The 16,771-nt window shown below is 45.9% G+C and overlaps 1 long non-coding RNA gene across 1 annotated transcript in view; it reads left to right on the top strand.

Annotated features, from left to right (window-relative positions):
• The first annotated feature begins 4,796 nt into the window (after positions 1 to 4,796).
• Positions 4,797 to 16,771, top strand: part of LOC133230844 (uncharacterized) — a 33,652-nt gene continuing 21,677 nt past the window's right edge. The window contains exons 1-2 of the long non-coding RNA XR_009730978.1: positions 4,797 to 8,840; positions 10,491 to 10,589. This is a non-coding gene — a long non-coding RNA (uncharacterized LOC133230844). The remainder of the gene's footprint in view (positions 8,841 to 10,490; positions 10,590 to 16,771) is intronic.

The raw sequence follows: 16,771 nt of genomic DNA, 5'->3' as shown, positions 1-16,771 counted from the left end.
TCAGACGATAAAGAATCTGCCTGCAGTGCAGTGCAGAAGACCAGGATTTGATCCCTGGGTCAGGAAGATCCCCTGGAGAAGGGAATGGCAACCCACTCCAGTATTCTTGCCTGGAGAATCCCGTGGACAGAGGAGCCTGGCAGGCTACAATCCATGGGGTTGCAAAGAGTTGGACACACTGAGCAACTAACACTTTCACTTCAGTTTCATCCTCCAAGTGACCCCTAAAGATGCAACTCCAGAGTTTGTATTATCCTCATAAAAACAAACTAGTCTTTGAACATTCACTAAGATGATAGATGCTTAATATAAAGACAGATTGGAATCACCCTGCAGCTGCCAGGAGCACTCCCAAATTCTCTGCCCAATCTCAATTCACCCCTAGAGATAGGGTCTTTTTCTTAAAGGCAGAGTGGCTTCAATGTGCAGATATCTTAAGACAGCCTTTGCTTTAGTCACTCCCTTTGGCTGAGTTCTAAGATCTAGGCATACAAAAGAATTACTGTGGGGAGTTCTTTGGTGGCCTAGTGGTTAGTTTATGGCACTTTCATGGTGGAGGCCTGAGTGAGATTCTTAGGGAACCATCCTGGATGCCACATGGCACGGTCAAAAATAAATAAATAAATAAATAAAGCTGCCATTCCTGGGGGAAAAAAGAACAATCAGGCAATCAACATCATCAGTTTAAAAAAATTATTGTGCATTATAGGTAATTTAAGGGTTTTCAAATGTAATTGTGAATGATATATGCTTTCCACATGGGTGCTGACTTTTGAATCGAGCCTGCTTCTGAGACACCCACACTATAATTACGAACGTGAAAGAGTATTGCACCTCTGGACCGGAAGCCCACGAGGATTTGATTGCCTCATCTCTCATACCCATATCCAGCATGAAACTGGGCACAGAGCAGGTACTCAGTAAATGTTTATTGAGGGAATGAATCACCTTTGCTTTCTTACTTACTGAAAGACAGACCAGAAGAGGTCTGTGTGGGTCCAGATGGCTACGGGTACTCTCACTGTTTGAGGCCAGAAGCCACTGAGGCACCTGTCTGCACCTGCTCCTCTACATGCACAGGGCAGAAGCCATGTGAGTGTGAGTTTGGATGTGTGCATGTTTATTGGCTCACACATTTCTGTGACAACCAGAGGCAGTTTTCTATTTGCAGCACTTAATTTCATAACAGTTTCCTGTAGCTTCTGTAACACATTACCATAAATTTAATGGTTTAAGACAATATTTTTATCTTATAGTTGGAGGTCAGAGATCCAAAAAGGGTCTCGCAGGGGTTAAAATCAAGGTATTGACAGGGCTTGCGTTTCTTCTGGAGGCTTTGGGGAAGAATCTGCTTCCTTGCTTTTTCAGTCAAGCTAGAGCTGCATTCCTTGGCTTGTGCCCTTTCCTCCATCTTCAAAACTAGCAGCATCACATCCTCCAGTCTCTTTCTCTGTGCTTGCCTTCTCTCCTGGAGGATCCTTGCGACTGGTATAGGTCCACTGCGATAACCCAGGATGATCTCCCCATTTTAATTTTCTTTTACAAGAATTTATTTTTAATTTGAGGATAATTGCTTTACAGTGTTGTGTTGGTTTCTGCCATACAACAACATGAATTAGCCATCACTATGCATATGTCCCTTCCCTCTTGAACCTCCCTCCCACCTCCCAGCCCTCTAGGTTGTCACAGAGCACCAGGCTGAGCTCTCTGTGTTATACAGCAGCTTCCCATTGGCTGTCTTGCACAGGGTAATGCGTATATTTCAATGCTGCTCTCTCAATTCATCCCACCCTCTCCTCCTCCCGCTGTGTCCACAAGTCTGTTCTCTACGTCTGTGTCTGTGTTCCTGCCCTGCAAATAGGTTCATGGGTACCATCTTCCTTGATTCCATACATATGTGTTAATACATGATATTTGTTTTTTTCTTTCTGATTTTCCTCACTCTGTATACAACAGGCTCTAGGTCCATCCACCTCACTACTCATCCACTGACTCAAATTCATTCCTTTTTATGGCAGATTAATATTCTGTTGTATACATGTATCACACCTTCTTTACCCATTCATCTATTGATGGACAGCTAGGTTGTTTCCATGTCCTGACTGTGGTAAATGCTGTGGCAATGAACATTGGGGTACAAGTGTCTTTTTAAAAAACATTTATTTGTTTATTTTAATTGGAGGCTAATTACTTTACAATACCGTGGTGGTTTTTTGCCGTACACTGACATGAATCAGCTACGGGTGGATATGTGTCCCCCATCCCAAACCCTGCTCCCACCTCCCTTCCCACCCCATCCCTCTGAGTTGTCCCAGTGCACTGGCTTTGAGTGCCCTGTTTCATGCATCGAACTTGGACTGGTCATCTATTTCACGTATGGTAATACACATGTTTCAGTGCTATTCTCTCAGATCATCCTGCAGAGTCTAAAAGTCTGTTCTTTATATCTGTGTCTCTTTTGCTGTCTCATGTATAGGGTTGTCATTCCCATCTTTCTAAATTCCATATATATGTGTTAATATACTATTTTGGTGTTTTTCTTTCTGACTTACTTCACTCTGTATAATAGGCTCCAGTTTCATCCACCTCATTAGAACCGATTCAAATGCATTCTTTTTAACAGCTGAGTAATATTCCATTGTGTATATGTACCACAACTTTCTTACCCATTCTTCTGCTGATGGACTTCTAGGTTGCTTCCATGTCCTGGCTATTATAAACAGTGCTGCGATGAACATTGGGGTACACGTGTCTCTTTCAATTCTGGTTTCCTTGGTGTGTATGCCCAGCAGTGGGATTGCTGGGTCATATGGCAGTTCTATTTCCATTTTTTTAAGGAATCTCCACACTGTTATCCATAGTGGCTGTACACTGTACCACCAACAGTGTAAGGGGGTTCCCTTTTCTCCACACCCTCTCCAGCATTTATTGTTTGTAGACTTTTTGATAGCAGCCATTCTGACTGGCATGAGATGGTACCTCATTGTGGTTTTGATTTGCATTTCTCTGATAATGAGTGATGTTGAGCATCTTTTCATGTGTTTGTTAGCCATCTATGTGTTTTCTTTGGAGAAATGTCTGTTTAGTTCTTTGGCCCATTTTTTGATTGGGTCATTTATTTTTCTGGTATTGAGCTGCATGAGCTGCTTGTATATTTTTGAAATTAATTCTTTGTCAGTTGCTTCATTTGCTACTATTTTCTCTCATTCTGAAAGCTGTCTTTTCACCTTGCTTATAGTTTCCTTTGTTGTGCAAAAACTTTTAAATTTAATTAGGTGCCATTTGTTTATTTTTGCTTTTATTTCCATTACTCTGGGAGGTGGGTCATAGAGGATCTTGCTGTGATTTATGTCAGAGTGTTTTGCCTATGTTTTCCTATAGGAGTTTTATAGTTTCTGGTCTTACATTTAGATCTCTAATCCATTTTGAGTTTATTTTTGTGTGTGGTGTTAGAAAGTGTTCTAGTTTTATTCTTTTACAGGTGGTTGACCAGTTTTCCCAGCACCACTTGTTAAAGAGATTGTCTTTTCTCCATTGTATATTTTTGCCTCCTTTGTCAAAGATAAGTTGTCTGTAGGTGAGTGGATTTATCTCTAGGCTTTCTATTTTGTTCCATTGATCTATATTTCTGTCTTTGTGCCAGTACCATACTGTCTTGATGACTGTAGCTTTGTAGTATAGTCTGAAGTCAGGCAGGTTGATTCCTCCAGTTCTATTCTTCTTTCTCAAGATTGCTTTGGCTATCTGAGGTTTTTTATATTTCCATACAAATTGTGAAATTATTTGTTCTAGTTCTGTGAAAAATACCATTGGTAACTTGATAGGCATTGCATTGAATCTGTAGATTGCTTTGGGTAGTATACCCATTTTCACTATATTGATTCTTCCAATCCATGAACATGGTATATTTCTCCATCTATTTGTGTCATATTTGATTTCTTTCATCAGTGTTTTATAGTTTTCTATATATAGGTTTTTTGTTTCTTTAGGTAGATTTATTCCTAAGTATTAAATATGTCTTTTTGAATTACAATTTTCTTAGGTCATATGCCCAGTAGTGGGATTGCTGAATCATATGGTAGTTTTATTCCTAGTTTTTTAAAGAATCACCATATTGTTCTCCATAGTGGCTGTATCAGTTTACATTCCCACCAACAGGGCAAAAGGGTTCCCTTTTTTCCCCATCCTCTCCAGCATTTATTGTTTGTAGATTTTTCTTTTTTTTTTGGTGATGGCCATTCTGAAGAGTGTGAGGTGATACCTCATTGTAGTTTTGATTTGCATTTCTCTAATAATGAGTGATGTTGAACATTTTTTCAATGTGTTTATTGGCCATCTGTATGTCTTCTTTGGAGAAATGTCTGTTTAGGTCTAAGATTCTTGATATAAACACATCTGTTAAGTTCCTTTTGCCATATAAGGTAACATTCATAGCTTCTGGGGATTAGGACCTGATATCATTGGTGGCTGTCATTCAGCCTACCCTGCTCAATCGAACAAGATGGTCAATGCACATTTGGTATATTGCATCCTAAGAAAGGGAAGAACAACTGCTCTAGCAGAGAACCCACAGCACAAGATCCTGAAGCTGTAAGAACTGAGAAAACTTGGACAAGGTATATCCAAAGTCCCTCTTCCTCCCTCAAGGCATTGCTCTTTCTGTACCTCTGAAACACTGGCAACTCCTGTCAAGCTTCTTCTGGGGATCAAAATTTTGACTTTTTTTTTTTGATAACTCCAAGGAACAATTTATAAGTTTGTTACCAAACCATAGAATCTTTTTAAAAATTTTATTGAAGTATAGTTGATTTACAATGTTGTGTTAATTTCAAACAATGCAATCTTGATTTCTACTTATCAATTAATTGAAAAAAAAGAACTGATTGTTTTTGTTAAGCATGAACTTTGGAGTCAGGAAAGCCTAGATTCAAATCTAGGTTCTGGCACTTACTAGCTGTAAACAGTAATTTTGCCTCTGTGAGGAACCTCAGATGATGTGTTTTGTTTTGTTTGTTTTTTGATCTGTAAAATGGGGATAACAACAGAATCTCTACTGCAAGGTGGTTGTGACAAATAATAAGATAAAGTATATTGTGGTTCTCAAAGTGTGGTTCCCAGACCAGCCACATTTAATCACCTGTGAATTAGCCCCGCTCCTGACATACTGAATCTGCAACTCTTGGAGTGGGACCCAGCAGTCTGTGTTGCAAGAGGCCTTCCAGAGGAGTCTAGTATAGATTGAATTTGAAAGCCACTGATTATATATACCAACCAGGCCCTTTATGCCTAACTACACACACACACACACAGACACACACTTGTGTTCGTGCTAAGTTGCTTCAGTGGTGTTTGACTCTGTGTGACCTTCTGGACTGTAGCCTGCCAGGCTCCTCTGTCCATGGGATTTCCCAGGCAAGAATACTGGAGTGGATTGCCATTTCCTTCTCCAGGGGATATTTCCCACCTAGGGATCAAACCTGCATCTCCTATATTGCAGGAGGATTCTTTTACCACTGAGCCACTTGAGAAGTTCCAATTATATAACATACCATGTATTATATATAATAATCAACATAATTAGTATTATATATTGTATATAATTACATATATTATAATGTATTATATATAATGTGCTAGGCACAAAGAGTCTGGCACACACCAATTCTCATTATTGTTATCACTATTGCTTACTGTTAATAGTTTCAGCACATTCCCTCTGAGATATTGAGTTGGGGATGTATCTCTTCCTACTCCTATTCTACAAACATTAGGGAGGTCTCCTAATGTGATCAACTAGTGAGATGGGCTTCTAGCCTCTCCTTGCTCACTATTTCTCCAGACAAGTTAAGCCCCCTTGGTCACCCTGCCAATACCTGCATGCCAACTGTAGGTGTATTGTGAAGACCTCTCCCCAGGTGCCTCTTTTCCAAGGTCCTTCAACTGCACTCAGGTTCTCCTCAGCTGCAGGGCAGCTCTCCAGCCCACCTAAAGTCTGACAGCCCTGAGGTGCAAGGGAGGTTTCCTTCTCCAGTCTGGGACCTGCATTTCTACTTGTCTGCCCAGTGTTTGGCAGCTACTTCACTGGGATGACTCACTCTGGTATGAGGTCAACCAAAACCCCCAAGCCTTTTTCTCAGGAACTGTCTGAGCTCTAGTTGTTCGGATCACTCAGTCCTGGATGTGTGCAATTCATTTCTTAAAAATAGCATTTGCTTTCGAATTACAAAGGTAATATATGCTTGATGCAGTAAGTTAGGAAAACACAGAGGGAAAATAATCACTGGAAATGATTATTTTTAAATGGACTGATTTTCAAAAATGACCCTATATTTTTGTAATCAAGGGGAAAACACCACTGTCAAGCAATTTCCATTTCTAGAGAAAGAAAAAAGAATTGGAGAAAGCAAAACTAATCTGCCATAGGGAAATTGTGAATTCTAACATACATAGATATCTCATCTCATACATAATTCAAATGTATAATAATATAAATTCATCTCCCAGAGACTACCATTGTTAATATTTTTGATATAGCCTCCAGGCCTTTATGTGTAACATTCTGTATTTTTAAACTTAAATCTAGGTCTAAACTCAGATATGGACCTGGCTCAGATTCTGGGTTTTGTATTTATTGGTTATATCACTTTGGACAATTGATTTAAACTCTTGAAGCCTCAATTTTCTCATCTGTAAAATGAAGGTGATAATCTCTACTTCCCAAGATTGTGATAAAGATGAAAATTAATGGAAATAAAGCACATAGTTGTTTTAGTCGCTAAGTTGTGTCCCACTCTTTTGTGACCCCATGGACTGCATCCCTCCAGGATCCTCTGTCTATTGGATCTCCCAGACAAAAATATTAGAGTGGGTGGCCATTTCCTTCTTCAGGGGATCTTCCCCACCCAGGGATTAAACTCGCGTCTTCTGCATTGGCAAGCAGATCCTTTACCTCTGAGCCACCGGGAAAGCCAAAGTACACAGTAAGAGACTGAAAAGAGCTTACATTTGGGTTGTTACTATTGCTACCAACCTAGATAGCATATTCAAAAGTAGAGACATTACTTTGCCAACAAAGGTTCTTCTAGTCAAGGCTATGGTTTTTCCTGTGGTCATGTATGGATGTGAGAGTTGGACTGTGAAGAAGGCTGAGTGCCAAAGAATTGATGCTTTTGAACTGTGGTGTTGGAGAAGACTCTTGAGAGTCCCTTGGACTGCAAGGAGATCCAATCAGTCCATTCTGAAGGAGATCAGCCCTGGGATTTCTTTGGAAGGAATGATGCTAAAGCTGAAACTCCAGTACTTTGGCCACCTCATGCGAAGGGTTGACTCATTGGAAAAGACTCTGATGCTGGGAGGGATTGTGGGCAGGAGGAGAAGGGGACGACAGAGGATGAGATGGCTGGATAGCATCACTGACTCGATGGATGTGAGTCTGAGTGAACTCCGGGAGTTGGTGCTGGACAGGGAGGCCTGGTGTGCTGCGATTCATGGGGTCGCAAAGAGTTGGACACGACTGAGCAACTGATCTGATCTGATCTGATCTGACTATTGCTAACTCCACCATTGGCCAGTTGTTGCTCCCTTCCTGATCCAGGTGGGACACCACTCCTCTCTGTAGCCTTGCCTGGAATGCTGTTACACATGACACTTCTTCACTGTTTCCTTGCTGCCTTGTGCCCATCCTTTACAGTACCAGACACATGCTGCTGTGCCCCTTGCACTACTAAACTCCTCCAGGTCAGAGATTGTGTTCACCTTATGCATTGCTGTGTCCCCAGGGTTCAGAAAAAGGCATGACCCAGTTTGGCTGTCCGGAAGAGTCTAGTGAGAGAATTAGCAGGTTCTGGGGTTTAAGAATTTGCCTAGGAAGTCCATGAATAAACATCAGGGAGGTTGAATGAAAGAATGGATGAGTGTGAGTCAGTAACTGCTGGCGACACCTACCAGCCATACCTTCTTTCTTCTAGGGGGAGCGAACCTTTCGTCTCCCAAGGTGGGCCTCCGCAGGTAAAGGGGCAGAGCTTCAGCCTGGCCCCGCCCCTTACACCTGTCGCACCGCTGGGGGTGGAGCCTTTCAAGTCTCAGGTGCTTGGCGTATAGGTGGTGGGCCGGGGGCAGGGCTGGAAGGGTCAGGGAGGCCAGTGGGGGCTGGAGGAGCTGCCGGCGCCCAAAGCGGGTGGGGTCGGACTCTTTCCACCCACAGAGATCGACGGGTTTCAGCACACCAGGCTCCCACAGTCTGCGGCCCCACCGGAGGCGTGAGCTCTGGAAGGGCCGAGAAGCTGAGGCCTTAGGGATGGGAGGCGGCAGGCGGCAGCCTGGGTGTCAGGGTACAAGCCTGGCAGGTACTTCCCGCCGCCAAGTCTGACCCCAGCCAGTTAGTTCACTTGCCCTGTGTGAACTTCGCTAAGTCAAGTCTCCTTTCCTGCTCCGGTTTTCCCAATCCAGGGGGCTTCCACTTTGGAAACGACGGGTGAGGCTTGGCTCTTTCCCGGGCAACTTCCAAAAAAGTCTGCGAAAGCTAAACAAAACTCAGAACCTGATACTCTGCTGATACACTACTGAGCAGACCCTTAGGAGGAACAAATTGCTCAGTCAGACGGAAAAGTCGTTATTACTCAGAGCTCCTTCCTGCTTTCACTTTCCTTACCTGGAAAAGGGCCATTGGTAATAACTGTTCCGCCGCTGCGGGTTGGCTGGGAGGATTAAGTGAGCTCCTGTGTGTGTGAAGCCTTTGCAACCGTGGGAGTGTGTGACTCTTCCTCTCAGAGAGGGGCTAGCTTCAGGCCCCGCCCAGCCTGGGGCCAACCCGGCACACACCCTCTGTGGCCGTGGCAGAGGTAAGAGGGTCTCCTGGGACATTCCTGAGCCCAGCCTGGCTTCAGCCCGAGAAGTTAGTCCCTCTGTGTTGAGAAGAGCCTGGCTGGCCTCCGGGCCTGTGGGGAAGGGAGTTTTTAGAGAAGGAAATGGTTGTGGTGAGACAGGATGATGGAGCAACTTCTCTCGGGGATCTGGGTGGAAAGCCCCTCTGTCCTGGTGCCCTCTCATGGTGGGATGTGGGGTGAGTGCGGGGGCTGGGCCCATCCTCCTCACCGCCAGAAAGTACCTGGTGTTCGCCAAGTGCTGAGGTAGGGCAACAGCAGGTCTCAGCTGATGGAGCTTGGGGCCAGCCCCTTGCCGTCTCTGGGCCTCAGAATCTTCGTTTCCCCAGAGACGTTTCCCAGGGTCACCCAGAGGCTGCTCCCACCACCCCTCGAGCCTCTATCCTGCCACTCTATGGGACAGCCCAGGGAAATAGCCGTTGACCTTAGACCCTGATTTTCTGGGTGACGGGAGGTTGTTTCCCCTCCCTGGGTCTCAGTATGCAGTCAGGTTGCATCTGGTTCCGCAGTGGCATCATCTTGAACCAAAGATACAGCGGCCAAGACAAGTATTTTGGAAACTCTGGGCTTGAGGACTGTAGAAAGGCCTGGTTCTGTGGAGAGATGAAAAAACACTCAGGATGTTTGGAGGGCTTGATCACTATTTACTGAATAGCTTGGAAAAGACCCAACCTTCCTGTGTTTCTACTTCCTCATGGGCAAAATGGGGACCTTCCCCTCTGGGCCTCTTATTCTTTCTCTGTAAGGTAGGAGGGGGATGGGCTCCAAGTGATTCTCTTCTTCCCAGCTGTGACCCCAGGCACACACTTCACTTCCCTGTGTTAGTTTCTTCGTCAGCCCAATGGGGAGGGGTAAATATTGTGAACAGGGAAGAAATATGGTGAACAGGGAAGAAAGTGGGCACTGATGTGGGCAGAGTCTGGCTTCATCTCCCCTACTCCCTGAGGAATCTGGCGGTGCTGTTTCCATGGTGCTTACTGGGAGTGACCTTTTTTTTTTTTTAAGAATTAAAAAAATTATATATTTGGCTGTACCAGTTCTTAGTTGCAGCACGCATAATCTTTTATCTTTGTTGTGGCATGCAAATGCTTTCTTGGTTGCAGCATGTGGGATCTAGTTTCCTGACCAGGGATTGAACCCAAGCGCCCTGCATTGGGAACTTGGACTCTTAGCCACTGGACCACCAGGGAAGGTCCTGGAAGTGACTTCTGGAATCATCTCTCTGAGGATCTGTTACAGACCTGCAGTGGCTCTCCACTGCCAGAAAGGAATCAAGGACCAATCTCAGCCTCCATTCCAAACCTCCTACCACTCATACCTAATTCTTCCTGCTCTCCAAGACATACCAACAGCCTTCCCCAAACAAACCTTTTACTTTTCCTTCTCCAGACCTTTACTCATAATTTCAGGGTCCCCGCTGTGCTTGTCATCTTCCCTTTAGATTTGCACTTCTTCCAGCTGTCCTTCAAATTAGGGAAGGATACCCCCATGTACCCAGGAGCTGAAGCCTGGAACCTGTCATGTTTTATCCTCCACTTCTTTTCTCTCACCACCCACCTTTATACTAGCCCCAGCCCATGAAGATTCTGTTCTCTGTGTCTCTCGTAGGTACCCCAGGACCTTGTGGGACATGTGGGGACTTTACTGAATAGCCGGCACACACACCTTTTCTATGCTAGGCCTTGTGCTCACTTTGGAGGTACAGAGGTGGGTGCATCTTTATTCCTTAGGGGTTCCAGGCTGGTGGGGAGAGAGTCACGTAACCGCTCTCTTGGACTTGCCTCTTCTGTTCCTTTACCATCTGAGCCTCTACACGGTAGAACGCAGTGAGACCTATAAACATGGGTTGACAAGAACTGAATTGGCTCAGTGGGGAAGCCCGTTGGATCTCTGTTTTGCCACCTGCATAATGGTGTGGAACTGATTTGAAGAAGGGAAGATTGGGGGCTTTTCCAGTTCCAACAATCTTGAAAGCAATGACTCTCTAGGTCAGGGAGCAGGAGGTGGGGAGGGAGACAGAGGCACAGCTGTTTAGACATCTGATGTGAGCAAAGGAGGTCCTGCTCCTGCTGGCCAGTTCCTTTGGAGCCCCAACCCCCTTGTCCTCACCTGGTCACCCAAGAGGGCGTGGAACCCTTTGTAAAGCCTTGCCTAAAACAGAGAAGCTGTTGTTTGGTCCTTCCCCAAGCCCCGCTTGGTTATCTCTGGCTGGCCCATGGCCTGACCTGGCTGGTAACTGGCTGCTTCTTTCCAGCTGGCATGAGGCTGGAGATCAGGCTGGGAAAGGAGAGCCCTGGATCTCTGCCCAGAGGCTGCTGTGGCAATGTGTTCTCGAGTCAGATAGTCCTGGGATCGAACCTGAGCCCTACCACTGTTTAGCTGTGAGGATGTGATAATTTTATGTGCCAATTTGACTGGATCACAGGGTGTCCAGATAGCTCCAGACTTGAACTAGAATTAAACCATTAACTCTCCTGGGCCTCCAGTTTGCTGATTCACCCTGCAGATCCTGGGACTTGCTGGCCTTCATAACCGCACAAGCCAATTCTTTTAAAAAAAAATCTCCTATATATGCGTGTGTGTGCTAAGTCACTTCAGTAGTGTCTGATTCTTTGCGACCCCATGGACTGTAGCCCACCAGGCTCCTCTGTCCATGAGATTCTCCAGGCAAGAATTTTGGAGTGGGTTGCTATGCCCTCCTCCAGGGGATCTTCCCGACCCAGGGATTAAATTTGTGTCTCTTTATATATCCTGCATTGGCAGGTGGGTTCTTTACAACTAGTATCACCTGGAGAGCCCCATATATATGTGTGTGTGTGTGTGTGTGTGTGTGTGTGTGTGTGTATACACACACATAATAAATCTTATATAGATATAAGTATAAATATTTACATATAAAAATATAAGTGTGGCAATATACATATCTCCTATTAGTTCTGTTTTCCTGACTAATACTGAGGCTTTGAGCAATTTGCTTCCTTACTCTAAGTCTCTATTTTGAAACTTGTGAAGAATTGAAATAAGCATTTCTTGCTTAAGTACCACTTCCCTACTTTAGAAGTTTTGTTATTTACTGAAAAGAACTCCAAATCTTCTTAGTAAGCTTTTCAGCACTGTTTGCCCTGCCGTGACTCCCTTGGACTGCAAGGAGATCCAACCAGTCCATCCTAAAGGAGATCAGTCCTGGGTGTTCATTGGAAGGACTGATGCTGAAGCTGAAACTCCAATACTTTGGTACTTTGGCCACCTCATGCGAAGAGTTGACTCACTGGAAAAGACCCTGACGCTGGGAGGGATTGGGGGCAGGAGGAGAAGGGGACAACAGAGGATGAGATGGCTGGATGGCATCACCGACTCGATGGACATGAGTTTGAGTAAACTCTGGGAATTGGTGATGGACAGGGAGGCCTGGCGTGCTGCACTTCATGGGGTTGCAAAGAGTCAGACACGACTGAGCGACTGAACTGAACTGAACGGAACTGACTGCCTTGCCAAGACTCATTTGCCCATCCCTGACTGGACTCTCTGGCTCTAGCTGGATGTCATTCCCTCTCCAGGCCCCCTGCCTTTGCACCAGCTGTTCCTGCCTTTGAAATGCACATATTCTCTTTTGTCTACTTGGTAAACTCTCACACCTCCCTCAGGGCCCATCTCCAAGGTGTCCTCCTCTCAAGACCTTCTCTTTCTCCCTCAGGAGTTGTCTGTACCCTCACAGCGCCCGGCACACCCTGTGGCCGTCACACTAACCATGCCATGTTGGTCTGTGTGTCTGTCTACCCAGACTGTGAGCCCCTCAGAGGCATGATGTTAAACCACTCATCTCTGTACCAAACAGGTGGTGTTTTCCCTGGTTTGTGTCAGTTCAATGTTTTTCAGTTTACCAAGTACTTTCAGATCCATGATTTTACTTATTTATTTGGCTGTGTTGGGTCTTCGTTGCAGCATGCAGGATCTTTAGTTGTGGCATGTGGGATCTAGTTCCCTGACCAGGGATTGGACCCAGGCCCCCTGCATCGGGAATGCAGCTTCTTAGCCACTGGACTACCAGGGAGGTCCCAGACCCAGGATTTCACTTAAACTCCTAGCAAAGCAGGGAAGGAGGCAGAGTCAGGATGAAGGTCTCCAGTTCATCCCACCTCCTCAGACAAGGCTTTTTCAGAAAGGAGTAGGGAGTAGGGGCTGGTTATTTGGCTTCTAAGGCCTGCTGCTCAGCAGGAGTTGGAAAGGCAGGGCCAGCTGGGTGGTGGGGGGCGGGGGGGAGGGTGCAAGGGCAGATGGAGGCCCCAGGACAGGATAAGGTCTGATTCCAGATGTGTGCTTCTCTAAGGGGATTTGGATTTAATTTTTCCATCTTCAGTCTCTTTGGCGCCGTAAGATGAAGCTCTGAGGGCCAGTGTGGAGCATAAGACCATCAAGGAGTGCGTGCTCTGGGGATGAAAAGAACTGAAGCAACTCCATAGATACACAGGAAATACATGCAAACACTTCAACTGTTACCATGATTCTGACAAGTGATCTGTTATTGTTTGAACCCCGTCACCAGGGTCCACAGTATTCAAAGACTCCTCATTAAAACCCCAAAAGATCCATCTGTAATGGTCTAGAGGTCTTCCCACTGGGACCCAGAGGCCCCTGAATGGGGATGATATCCCCTTGGGATCCAAAGATACTCATCCCTCTTCAGGGCTTGAGGGCCCTGTGCTCCAGGGCTTAGAGCTTACTACAGTTTACAGGTCTTTCTGAAGGTGGTGCCTGTGTGCCCTAGAGGCCTGTCCAGCCCTTGCTTACACTCCATTTCATTCAGCAGCAGTTCTGTTTGAAACATCAAGGGCAGAAAGAATCATGGTCCAAGTGTTTGCTCTGAGCTCAGGGCTATCAGTAAGGGAGGTTCCTGGGCACGCTAAGCCCAGGAACATGGACTTAGCATGGGGCTGCCCCAGAGCTGAAAATATTTCTTAGCAGCTCTCATGTCCCTCAAGGAAGTTGTTTTCCAGGAAAGCCCCTTGGGTGTCTGTCATTCCAGGGATGGTCTGGTCCAAGGCAAAGCTGGGAAAGACAGCATCGAATTTCCTCTGTGATCTCATCGGGTATCTCAGAGCCCAGACATGTGGGTTCTTGCCCTAGATCTGACTCGCTGTGTGGACTTGGGTGAGTCACTTGGACTCCCTATGTTTCAGCTTGCCTCTAAATGGGCAGGTGGGCCCTACCTCAGGGAGGATCCAGCAAGATCAAAGATATGGAAATTCTTTACTGGTGACATCTGAATAATTAGAGAAAAATCCTGATGGGAGGAGGACTGTGAGACAGTGGACCTGGAGTCAAATCCCCTTTGTGAACAGAGGACCTGGGACAAGTCATTTGGGACTTGGTAACATTCTCCCCACTCCTGCTTCAATGAGTAAGCCAGCAACACTGCTTCCTCAGGCTCAGACTGCAACATTACTTCTCAGGAATGCCTTCTCTGTCTGCCCGGAGAGGTCAGCTCCCTCTTATAAAGTTCTCCAGCTACATGTATTTTTCATTTATTTATTAATTTATTTTTAAATTTTTGAATTAATTTTATTATTTTTTGTTGCAAAAATTTTTTCACTATGTTTTTTTAATCAGAGGATAATTGCTTTACAGTGTTGTGTTGATTTCTGCCATACGACAACTCAAATCAGTCATAATTATATATATCCCCTTCCTCTCGAGCCTTCCTCCCCCTTCCCATCCCACCCTTGAATTAATTTTTAAAATTGGATTATGGTTGCTTTACACTATTGCGTTAGTTTCTGCTGTATAGCAAAATGAGTCAGTTATACATATAGGTATATCCACTTTTTTTTTAAGGTTCTGTTCCCGTATACGTCACTACAGAATATTGGAGAGAGTTCCCTGTGCTATTCAGTAGGTTTTTATTAGTTACCTGTTCTATATATAGGAGTGTGTGTATGTCAGTCCCGATGTCCCAGTTTATCCCTCCCTTTCCCCTCTGGTAACCACAGATTTGTTTTCTACATCTGTGACTCAACTTCTGTTTTGTAAATAAGTTCATTTGCATCATTTTTAAAGATTCTATGTATAGGTGGATATTATACGATGGTTGTCTTTCTCTGACTTACTTCACTTACTATGGCAATTTCTAGGTCCATGCATGTTGCTACAAATGGCATTATTTTCATTCTTTTTTTATGGCTGATGTGTTTTTCTAAACAACCAAAACAACAGTAAATAATTAATTATCAGCATGCTCCCCCGTTTAGCATTTGTTCTCCCAGCCAGTCTGTGAGCTCCTTGCAGGCATCCTGTCTGGCTCCTTCTCCAGAGATTAACATGGGGACTGACCCACAGGTGCTTAAAACTGTCTCTGCACCACCTGGTGGCTTTGAGCCTCAGCTGCCTCACTGGACTGCCAAGGAAACCTAGAAGATAGAGGATGAAGCTCCCAAGGATGAGGTGCTTGAGATAATTGGGCTGCTCTGTGAAGGGCTTTGTCTGAGATTGGAGGGGATGGAGTGCCCTGAACAGGAGGGCAGGGTGACTTTTGGCCTTGGAAGGGAGGAGGAACCGGCCACCTGGGGCTCCAGAGGCTCCTTCCCAGCTGCCCACGAGGCCTGTGTGTGGGCTCTGCTCCTGGCCGAGGAGTCTTCAGCTGCGCCTTGGCAGCCTGGGACTCAGTGCAGCCCCATGCTGCCTCCCACCTGCCCCTTCAGCCCCATTTCCTTGAACACATACACACTCCCCTCCCCACCACCTGCCATATGATGCTCACCTTTTCCTCAACGGACCAGTCTTTTCTGCCTCCAGGCCTTTGCACAGGTTGTTGCCTCAATAGGAACGCACCCCACCCCCTTCTCGACCTGGAAGATGCAGGGTGCAGTTCCCTGTTCTTCCTATTTGGAGGCCCTCCCGGTCTCTGCAGACAGAGCCAGCTGCTCCCTCCTTGGAGCCCCACAGGTATCCTTCTCTCTATGCAATACAGTACCTACCACACTGGGCTGCAATTGATTTTACTGTCTGTCCCCCAGTCCCACAACTAACTGGGAACTGCTTGGAGGCAGGAGTCAGCTCAGCCCTGCTCTGTGGCCTCAGTATAAAGCACAGGGCCTGGCACTAAGGAGAGATCCTAAGTAACGTGAGGGTCAGCTTTCCTGGCAGAAGAGATGACTCTGTGGTACTCCCAGTGCCCTGCCCATCACAGGCCGCGTAAGGAAGGGGCAAGTTTTACTCATTCACCTTCTAGAAAACTGAGGCCCACGGAGGGGTAGGGATTTGCCCAAGATTCCATAGCACATCAGTGACCAAGCTGGGCTCCTAATGCTGGGTCCAACGCTATGGGCTCTAGCAGCCTTGTACAGTGTCCTGGCTTTAAGCCAGGGTGTCTGGAGGCCCCTGGGGCCCAGGCCCCGCAGCTGCCCAGGCCATACTGGCTCAGCCGTTCTGGCTGGGCTGTCGGCCAACTGCAGCACGAGGCTCTGGATGCCTCTGCCAAAGGTCACTGTCAGCAGTTTGGGGAGGTGGCCAGGTCACTTCCCTCTGAGTGGCTTGGATACAGCAAGGCCTGGAGCACTGTCTCCACTGGACTCTGGGCTCTGGGGATGGCCTTCCAGCTGGACAGTATCCTCCTTGCCAGCCTGATTAGAACTTGATTAAACCTGAGGTAAGAGTCCAAAGTTGAATATGCACTCGGCAAACCTCATTAGCATAGCATTATTATTATTGCTGTGATGCTAGTGAGAACCCATATAGCACAGAAACTGAAAGCACAGGCCCTGAAGTGTGCCACCATGGTGCAAATCCAGGCTTCACCACTTACCAAGTAAAGCAAGGTACTTAACTTCTTTACACCTCAGTTTTTCAGTCTTTGAAAGAGGGTCCTGGGAGAATGGGATCTGTATAAGGTAATT

Source organism: Bos javanicus, chromosome 2 (assembly GCF_032452875.1).
Source record: "Bos javanicus breed banteng chromosome 2, ARS-OSU_banteng_1.0, whole genome shotgun sequence".
Lineage (NCBI taxonomy): Eukaryota > Metazoa > Chordata > Mammalia > Artiodactyla > Bovidae > Bos > Bos javanicus.
This window is presented reverse-complemented; position numbering and strand designations above follow the sequence as displayed.